This window comes from Macrotis lagotis, chromosome 1 (assembly GCF_037893015.1).
Source record: "Macrotis lagotis isolate mMagLag1 chromosome 1, bilby.v1.9.chrom.fasta, whole genome shotgun sequence".
Classification (NCBI taxonomy): domain Eukaryota; kingdom Metazoa; phylum Chordata; class Mammalia; order Peramelemorphia; family Peramelidae; genus Macrotis; species Macrotis lagotis.
In genome coordinates, this window is record NC_133658.1 from 508831134 (window position 1) to 508841507 (window position 10374).

The 10374-nt window shown below is 37.6% G+C and overlaps 1 pseudogene; it reads right to left on the bottom strand.

The window, feature by feature from the left end:
• Positions 1 to 7680: 7680 nt before the first annotated feature.
• Positions 7681 to 9902, bottom strand: LOC141505021 (broad substrate specificity ATP-binding cassette transporter ABCG2-like; annotated as a pseudogene).
• Between the last annotated feature and the right edge of the window lie 472 nt (positions 9903 to 10374).

Here is a 10374-nt window from a genome sequence, read left to right on the forward strand (position 1 = left end):
GATTTCTTTCTGATCCAGGGCTGATCTGGCTGATCTGCCCTCTGAGCCTGGACTCACCCACCAGGACTCACCCACTGCTGCAGAACACAAATGCTAAGGTAGATGTTCTTTCTCCTGACTTTTCTTTCTGGGTTTTGTGGGTCCAATTTCTGTTAAGAGGTTTGTTTCATATGATAGATGGGGAAAGATCAGGAGACTTTAGAACTATGCCTGACTTCTGTCTGCCATCTTGGCCCAATCTATAAAAATATTTTTAAGAAAGTTTGTAGACTCCAGGTTAAGAGCCCCAGGTATAGAGTTATATTTATTTACCAACCAAATCTTTCAGTTTGAATCCCCACCATAACCATTTCTTTTCCCTTATGTCCTCAAATAGCATATATCAATATCATAACCCTAAAAGCATGAATGATAATAGCAAAAGAAAGCAGAAGCATATTAATATCAAATCATTACCTGCCCATATTACAGAGTCTGACTTTCATTCAATTCCTGCTCTAAACCTACAGAAGGAAGGATATTCAGATTTGTAACCTGGACTTTACCTTCCCAAGCCATCAATATCTAGATCACACAAAACTGTGGAAATTAGCACCTGTTTACAAACATTATGTTTTCTTAGTAAAAAGGGAACTAGAAATAGTTAACTCATGATACATTGTATACACTAAGCCTTTCAATTATTCTGGAAACTTTCAGTGATTCTCATGGTTTTAGCTCTAGTGTAACTGCTTGTTTTGTCAGCTAGGGTGAGCTGTGTTAGACTACTTTTGAAGGACCATTCCCACCTTTGGAATGTGGTTATATCTACTTTTCCCCAACTTTCCCATTGGTCTTTGAGGTATGACTTTCCCTTAGTCCACATATCTACCCTAAGATAAATTAGCTTCAAAAAATAAAACAAAACAAATGAGGAGAATGAATACAATGATATCCAATGATGTCACACAGTAAGATTTTGATTCACACATAGATTGGATTTAAGTGAGGCAATGTTGCACAAAGTCACTAGCTTCACTTTCTCTTCCAGAATCATCAATGTCCAGAGACAGGACAAAAGTCAAGATGACTTGTGATGGCCCAGGATGCAGTGAATGACCTTTGTTTCTTCAATGTCTGACCAAGGTCTAAGCATTCTTCAGTGCCTGTTTCAGCTGTCTTCATGGCCATTGAAACAAATTATTCTAATCCTTCCATTCTTCTAGGGAAAAAGTCTTCCAATGCTTAGAGTAGATATCCCCCTAACTTATCAGATTTTGAAGTCCATCTACTGAAATGGTTTGCTGGGGTGTGGCTACTGCTTGTGCTACAACTTCTTGGAGCCACAGCTGAGAATTGAGAGACAGGTAAACCCCAAAGATGGATGAGTGGCCTTTAAAAGGATTTGGTAAAGCCTCACACCAAAGGTGAACACTTGAGGAGAACATCTTGTTTTTTTATGACTAAAAGTCCATGATAATGGTCTAGAGTCTTGTGATTAATCTGTCTGTTATTAAGATGCTTAAAAGAGTATTTAAAAAAAATCTAAACCCTCAAGTCTTTCATTTGACTAATGTCTTAAATTACAAACCACAGGACCAGTTGCTTTTTCTCACTTTTAATAGGGGTGTGAGTTGTAGAGCAGCACAGCCCTTAAGAGACAAGTTTTCCAAGTAGGTATAGTATAAATAATCTAATCCTCTGGTTTATGAGCCACATAATTTCATTTCTGTTTCATAGGATGTTAGCATTAGAAGGAACTTGAGTGTTCTTGTGGACCTGAATCATGAATCCTTTTTATGACATTTCTGACAAATGGTTGACCAGGTTTTATTTCAACAGGTTCAGGGATAGGGACCTGACTATGTTAGCAAAGCACTCAGTTACAATTTGGTGTCATACAGACTAGTATGAATGCAAGGTAATATTAAGGACAAAACTGAGAGTTTGTTTCTAGGGGAATCACTATGACATTTGTTGGAAATGCTTTAGATTGAATATGGAACATGTGTAGACAGTATATAACTGAATTTAATATGCTAACTATGTGATGAAGAGAGGCCATTTTACTTGGCTATAGTCATGGAACTGGAACTGGGGGACACCTTGAAAAGGCCTTAGTTGAGCTTAGCTTCATTCCCTTTGGTTGCTTTTAAGGTGGAAACCTCTTTGGTTTGATTTCATTGACAACATCCAATGAGAGAATACTTTAAGGGGAGTAGTCTTGGTCCTTCTCCTCTCTATGACTGACATGTGACCACATGATAATAATGTTCTTTTCTTTTGCCTCTACCTTTTTTATTTATTTAAGTGATGGAGGATTCAATCTTGTGAGTCTCAAAAAGTCAACAGTGAGCCTCCAGAAGTCAGAGTTAGAACCAGCTCAACAGCAGTGTTCCAAGAAACATGGAATGATCTTCTAGGAATGATCTTTAGGATATATCCCAATGGTATCTGAGTCAACCCCTTATTCAACAGTCATGTCAAATCTGGACATGAACTTGTTGGGACTAATGTCTGTCTAGAAATTGTATTAAGTCTGAGTCCACTCTTCTCAGAGACTGAAGAGGTTTAGAGAGAGTTGTGCCCCTTAAATGTTGAAGAGAACTTACTTTTGTCCTTTTTATGTTTTGAAGTAAATCTCCTTTTATAAAAACTAATTGATGGGGGCAGCTAGGTGGTGCAGTGGATAGAGCATTGGTCCTGGAGTCAGGAGTACCTGAGTTCAAAGCTGACCTCAGATACTTAATGATTAACTAGCTGTATGACCTTGGACAAGTCACCTAACCCCACTGCCTTACAAAAACTAAAAAAAAAAACCCAATTAATTGATGTTAAGTGTTTAAATAGAACTAATACCTTGCATCTGATAAGAGAAGGGGGAACACAATTGGTGGGGGGTTGAGCCAATGACATTAAATTATAGAAAACTCTAAATCCCTAGGGGCAGCTAGGTGGCAATGGATAAAGCACCGGCCCTGGAGTCAGGAGTACCTATGTTCAAATCCGGTCTCACACACTTAATAATTACCTAGCCGTGTGGCCTTGGGCAAGCCACTTAACCCCATTGCCTAGCAAAAACCTAAAAAAAACCAAACCAAAACAAAACAAAACTCTAAATCCCTAAAGTTACCTCATGTGAGGCAATGTGAGTCAATCAGGATTAAATGACTTACTTAAGGTCGAACAGTAAGTATCAAATATCTTAGGCTGGATTTGAGTTCAGGTCCTCCTGACTTCAGTGCCAGTGCTCTATTCACTCTGCATTTGTTCTGAATCATTTCTAGCCACTGGACCTAGATGGCTTGGGAGGAGAATGTGAGGCTGGTAACAGCACAGAACCCCCTTACTCAAATCCAATTCATTTGCTTGTCCTGGTATCACCTCCCTGATGTCATGATTTTTTTTTTTTTTTGAGAACAAAGTACAAACATCATCATCATTATGGGAGACAGAGCCCAGAAAAATACTCTCCACATTGGAAAACTCTTGCTTTTCCCTTGACTTCTTTCTGGTAATGCTATCACCATCAGAAACAGAGCGGAGAAAAGAGGCAAAACTAAAAAGCTTAGAGGGAAAATGTTTTGTGGGATGCAGACTGAAACTAATGGTTCACATGAAATTTTTAATCTTGTGAGTGAGCATGCTGTGACAATGACATCTCCATAACTGAAAAAATATCTTAATTTAACAAATATTGATTAAACATTTTTTCTAGATAAGAATATACAAAAATATGTATGACAAATACTTTACAATTAATCCCAATCTCTCCACTCTGCATCTGCTGAGCTCATCACTTCTAACCTCATTGTCATGCAGCTTCTCTCTCAGCCTCCTCTTTCATTAAATTAGAGGTCTGGAGTGGCCTATCAAACTCCCCCCAACATCTTCATTTAGAGAGGGTGAAAACTGAACTCTCAGATCTCTATCCTAGACATCTCTCCGGTTTTCAGAATGAGGATCCTCACCCTGTTTCCTCTCTGCCCTGAAAGACTCTTTTGGGTGTTGTACCTCACACATACACACACAGGATTGTAATCTTCTTGAGTCTGAGACTGCCTTTATTTTACTCAATTGCATCCCCAGCTTTTGATCAAGGTACTTAGTAATAATAATAAATGTTTATTGAATTGAATGTATCCCAAAGACTTTCCTGGAATGAGGAAAGAACCAACATTGTTTCTTTCTACCTGTGTGACCTTGGACCTTAATCACTTAAGGGGCCCTATAGTAAAAAAAAAAAGAGAGAATTAGGTTCCTAGACCTCTAAAGCTACGGTCTTAAGTATGCAAATAACCACAACTTTAAAAAGGGAGAGATAAGTGCAAAGGAAAGGTGGGGCAAAGTGCAATGGGGGGGGGATTATTTCCCTGGGGCAAGGGTGAGGGGTGAGAGTAGGTAGGAAAAGTGATATGGAGGTACTGACTTCTAAATAAGGCCTTCAAGGAAAAAAAGGCTCTTTAAACAGATAGGAATGAGGGGCTCTTTTCCAGATAGGGAAGAAGGTATTAGTAATGACAGTGGAGACAAGAGAGGACAGAATGGGATAAGAGATATGAGATAAGTGGAATAAAATATTAGAAGAGGTTGGGGAGAGAATGGGAAAGAATGTGTAATTCAAAATTTTAAAAAATGTTTAAAGATTTTTTTTACATGTAATTGAGAAAAAGAAAAGAAAAAAAAGAAGAAAAAAGGCAAGGACATTGAAATGAACCAATACAGATTGAAATTCTTTTTTTTTTTTGGATATACTTTTTATTTTTCCAATTACATGTTTTGAAAGAATTTTAACATTCATCCACTTTCATATTTATGTTACCAATTTTTCTACTACCCTCCTTTCCCACCCCTTCTCCCTTCATTGATGAACAGTCTAATAAAAATTGCACTTGTTCATTTATGCTTGACATATGTACATACATATGTATGAGAATTAGGACTAAGGGAAAAGAAAGAAAATCATGATATAGGAAGGAAGAACATAAGAGAAGCTTTTAAAACGTGAAGATAGTATCCATTCAGATTCTACAGGTTTTTGGGCTTTATTTTGTTTTGTTTTCCTCAGGATGTCATGATGTTATTCATAATAGATCTGCCAGGGTTGTCTTAGATCTCTGAACTGCTGAGAGGAGCTGTATCCATCATAGCTGGTCAATTAACAATATTGTTGTAGGGGCAGCTAGGTGACCCAGTGGATAGAGCACCTGGCCTTGGAGTCAGGAGTACCTGAGTTCAAATCCAACCTCAGACACTTAATAATTACCTAGCTGTGTGGCCTTGGGCAAGCTACTTAACCCCATTTACCTTGTTAAAAAAACCTAAACAAACAAACAAGCAAGCAAAACAATGTTGTTGTTAATATGTACAGTGTTTTCTTGGTTCTGCTCCCTTTGCTCAGCATCAGTTCATGTAATTCTTTCCATGTTTCTCTAATGTTTGACCATTCATGGTTTCTTATATAACAATAGTAACTCCATAATATACCAAAAGCATTTTCAATCATTCCCCAATTAGTGGACATCCCCTCAATTTCCAATTCTTTGCCATTATAAAAAAGAGTTGCTATAAATATTTTTGAATATGTGGGGCTTTTCCAATTTTTTTATGATTTCTTTTAAATATAGGCCTGGTATTCGTATTGCTAGGTGAAAGGTATGATTAGTTTTATTGCTCTCCCAAATGAATGGGTTAGTTCATAATGCCACCAATGGTGGGTTAATCAGACTGAAATTTTTCACTTTGTCATAGTGTCTGAAATTCTACCAAAGATTCCCATAATGATTCCCCAAATGAGATTCATTTAGGCAAAAAGGAACCCAGAGTCTCTCACAGTAACTGCCTATGTTCCACCAGATTCCAGAAGATCCCCAGGATAATAGAACTTCCCCTCCCTAATCCAGTCTTATTTCCTAGTTCCCACCAGGCACCCATACTCACATAGATGCTAACTTCCTCCCTCCTTAGACTTCTCTGTTGCAAAAACTTAGAATCCTGATGAATTCTAAGTTTTAGGATCAAAATCCCTTCCCAGCAGTCCTTGGTTGGGAACATAACTAGTCTCACCATCAACTCTAATCCTTCCAGTAAAATGATGGAATACTGGGCATTTGCATCTGACGTGATATTGCTTCCTAAATCCCACTAGACATTCTAAGCTATCCTGCTGATACGTTCTTTAGACCCATGGACATCTATCTCTGATGTGCTATTGCCCCCTAAGCTCTCTTGGACTTTGTCATCTATTATACTGCTGCATGCTAAGAACAACCAAACTTTTCCATCTGTACTACAGCTGCACCCTCTTATATGTGTTGTCTCCCCTCAAAAGAATGCAATTTCATTTAGCAAAAGGACTGTCTTGATTTTTACTTTTTTTACTCAGAGCTTAGCATAGTATTTGGTACCCAGTAAACACTTATTAAATTCATTTCCATTCTTTTCTATGTGGCAATGATGGCTGCCTCTTAGTGCTGAGATAGTCTTCTAGAAAACTAATGATCAATCCTGATGCGTCTCTTCCAAGAAAACTTAGACCAAAATTTTCAGTGGTAGCTAGAATTGTATCTCTGATTGACTGAAGTCATGTTGAATTTTTTATAGCCTCTTATTAAGTGCAAAACAAGCACAAGTCCTTCAAGTATAAAAGGGATGACCATGCTTTATATAAGGCACCTTCTTCCATCTACATTTTACCCAACTAACATCACAATCCTCTTCTTCCTTCAACATCTCCTTGTCATTTTTCTCCCAATCATCATTGTTGGTAGCCAGCCAAAAAATAAAATTAAAACCAGTGCCTCACCCTACCCCAATTTTGACACATTCAAAATAGAAAAGATTCCATGTAATCAAACACATATATATTAGGGAGCTATAAATCAGAGAAGGGAAAAAAGTTTCCTGAAAACCAATAAATCTCTCCCTTTATATCCACAAGTAAGCAGGAAATTTTTTACAGGATCATAAAAGCAAGATATGGGAATGACCTGTGTGGTCATCTTACCTATGCCTTAGCCAAGAGGGGGAAAAAAAAGATCTTTGAATTATTTGTTGCTGTCTTTGATTTCTTCCAATTTGAGATGTTGATGTGTTTCATATGTATATATTTATAAATATATATTCATGTATTTCATACATATGTTAAAGGTAGAGTGATTCAGAATAATGATTTCTACAGCCACATTAGCTTTGCATACAGGCTTTACAAAGAAAAAAAGTCTGACCCCTTTCTTTAAAGGTCAGACTCCCTCAGGATTAAAACTAGTCATTTTGAGCAGAGTAGGGGCCCTGAGAAGAACCCTACTATTCCTGAGCCATTTCTCTTGTAATGCCTATGTACAAAGCCAATGTGGCTAAAGAAGTCATTATTCTGAATTGCTCTATTTCTATGTATGCTGAAACCTTCAACCTTAAATGTCATATTACAGAAATCTGGGCAGATAATGAAGCAAATCTGTCTACTCACAAATCATTTGGAGAGAGTATTTGAAGTTCAATTCAAGTGTATTAGGAATGAGGATTAGATCTGGAAGAAATATCCACCCTAGTCTATGGTAATATTCTGATTGATTCCACATGTGTGGAGTATCCAAGTGGTAAAATAAATTACATCCAGTTTCTAAAAGCTGGGGAACTAGGAACATGGATGTATATACAAGTCAGGAGAACCTTTGGAGTCACTAATGAAACTTAATTTTCTCAACTGACAACCTCCTCTTGCTTAATGCTCTGAGTTGCATTCCAAAATTCAACTACAATAAACACATGAGAAGTGTTTACTATGCACAGAGTGCTGGGGGAAACAAAGGCAAAAGCAGTTCAATCCTGTACTCTGAGGAGCTTTCATTGTCTTGGGAATAGGTTTATATCATATATAAACAGATACATATAATTGAAAGTAGGAAATGATGGGGATAAGGAAGTGCAAATATTTGGTCCAGAACACTGAAACTCTCTTTTCTGACTCACAATGACTGGGTTCAGGCTTAAGGGAGTCTGAACTCTAAAGAAAAGAGGAATTAGGCTTTTTTTCTCATTGTCCTTGGCATCCCAACCCAAGTAGTACTCTGAGGATTGTTTTCTAATCAAAGTTTTTGTTTAATTACATATCTAGTTATCCCCCAAAATATCAACAGTGTCTCTTCATTCAGTATACAAAATAGAACAAATGTAACAATTGGCTCCTTCTACCCAAAAAGAAATGTCTAAAACATGTGAGTCATAAGTACTCATTGATCAATATGAAACCGTTACACATAACTCTTATGATTTTCTTCCAGGAAAATGATACTTAAAACATGAACTATTTAGTGGAGCTGCTCAACAGGTAATCTCCCTTACACTTCAAGAACCAGATCTTTTTATTTTTTGCAAGGCAATGGCATTAAGTGACTTGCCTACGATCACACAACTAGGTAATTATGAAGTGTCTGAGGTTAAATTTGAACTCAGATCTTCCCAACTCCAGGTCTGGAGCAATATCCACCGTGCCACCTAGCTGCCCGTAAAAGCCATATCTTCTTTTTTTTTTCTATTTTTAATAAGTTTATTAAAGGGCAATAATTTTGGTCTATTGTCATGACAGGTTCAAATATATAAAACTTCATGTCTCAGGACATGAGTTCCTATTACAGTAGTGCAAATACTTATTACTTACCATTTACTGATCAGTGCCAGATTGATGAGTTAAACATAGTCTTTTCCATAAACTTACTGAGTCTATAAACTGAGAAGTATATACAATATCATTAACTTATGTTGCTGTTTCTCTCTGATATTAATATTTTGCAAACATAATTTCTGTAAAAGCTTCATAGCAAACATAAACTGCAGAGATATAGGTAATCACAGTAAAATTAAATCCAATTTAAATGGGAGTAATTCTTCAACAAGAAAAAGTTAAATAACGAATATCTTATAATAATCAAAAATGTTTTGTGAGACTGAATCACATTGTATTTCACAAAATGTTTTATGAAAACTTCTTTATAAACAACAATTTCAGGTAGGCAATGGTGAGGAAGATAACAATCATGCAGGCCAAGGCAACATGGTTCTGCCACAAACCCCCAGTCAGAGAGGTCAATGCCTTGGTTCCTCAAAAAGTTTTCTCCAGAGCATATTGCATATTCACAGGTACTGTTGGGAGTTGTTGTATTGATATTGGGACAAAAGTTTTGGCCCATAAATTCATTATGTTGTAGAGCTGTATAACCTTATCAGGGAATGCTGAAATATTGTAGCCATGAAAGCCAGGGCTCAACAGTTTGGAGATTGACCAACAACCCTGCAAATATCATCATGAAAACGAATGAGATGGTCATTAAGATATTGGCCAGAGATACCACACTCTGACCTGCAGCGATAGCCAGAGCCATAGAACTGGCAGTGTAGGCGACCATCATCAAGGTGAACATCATGATGAAGAAGGCCCCTGCCTGTTGGTTTCAGTCCTAACATAAAATAAGTTATGCAAGTGAATATGATGCTGGGCAATACTCTCATGGGTAGCAAATCAGATAACACTTTCGCAAAAAAATATGAAGACACTCTATAATATCCACTGACATACTCATGTATAAATAGCTTTTTTTCCACAACCAAAAGCTCCACTGCAGAGACACTGCTGAAACACTGGTTGTTGGTCAGGAAAGATAGCACCCCGGCTCTGTTCTGAATTCCAGTAGGATCATTTTTTAGCCCATAGAAAATGGCACCGACAACCAATCCAAGAAAAGTTGTGATGATTACCTTGCAAGATACACCTTACAAGGTACGGTACTTCACTCCTAGGTGTGAAGCACCCAAAAGCCATATCTTCTTAAACAAACAAACAAACAGATATGGCTCCTGCTCTTGCTGATGGTCATATCCTATAAGAAGAGTAAAAAAAACCCACTGCCACAAGTCACCTGCGTCATCATCCCAAATTGATATGAGAGGCGCCAAGGCTGAAAACATCCATCTCAGAATCACTGTTTGGTCACCTGTATTTCATTGAAAGCAACATAAAGCAGAAGAGAAAACCAGAATCTTGAGATCCACTTACAAGTATGACCAGATCAGCACATGTTCTTGCTGCCATGTGAAAGCTACTGGGAAGGGGGAAGTGAATCAGAAATCCCTCCTCTCCCCATAGGGAATCCATCAGAAAGCTGCCAAGAGTCCAAAGTCATATGTTCAAAAGGAAGAACAGAGAAGGAGAAGTTGTCACTACCTTTAAAGTTTCCTGAGTGAATAACCAGTCTTCTTTGATGGAATTCCCTACCCTTCCAACTTCCCACTTCAATGGTATGGCAGTGGTACTTCAATGCCACTCAAAAGTCTCATGTTCTTTATCAGATGGTCAACGAATGTCTTGCTAGAAGTAGCCAATGAGAAGGCTCCTCACTT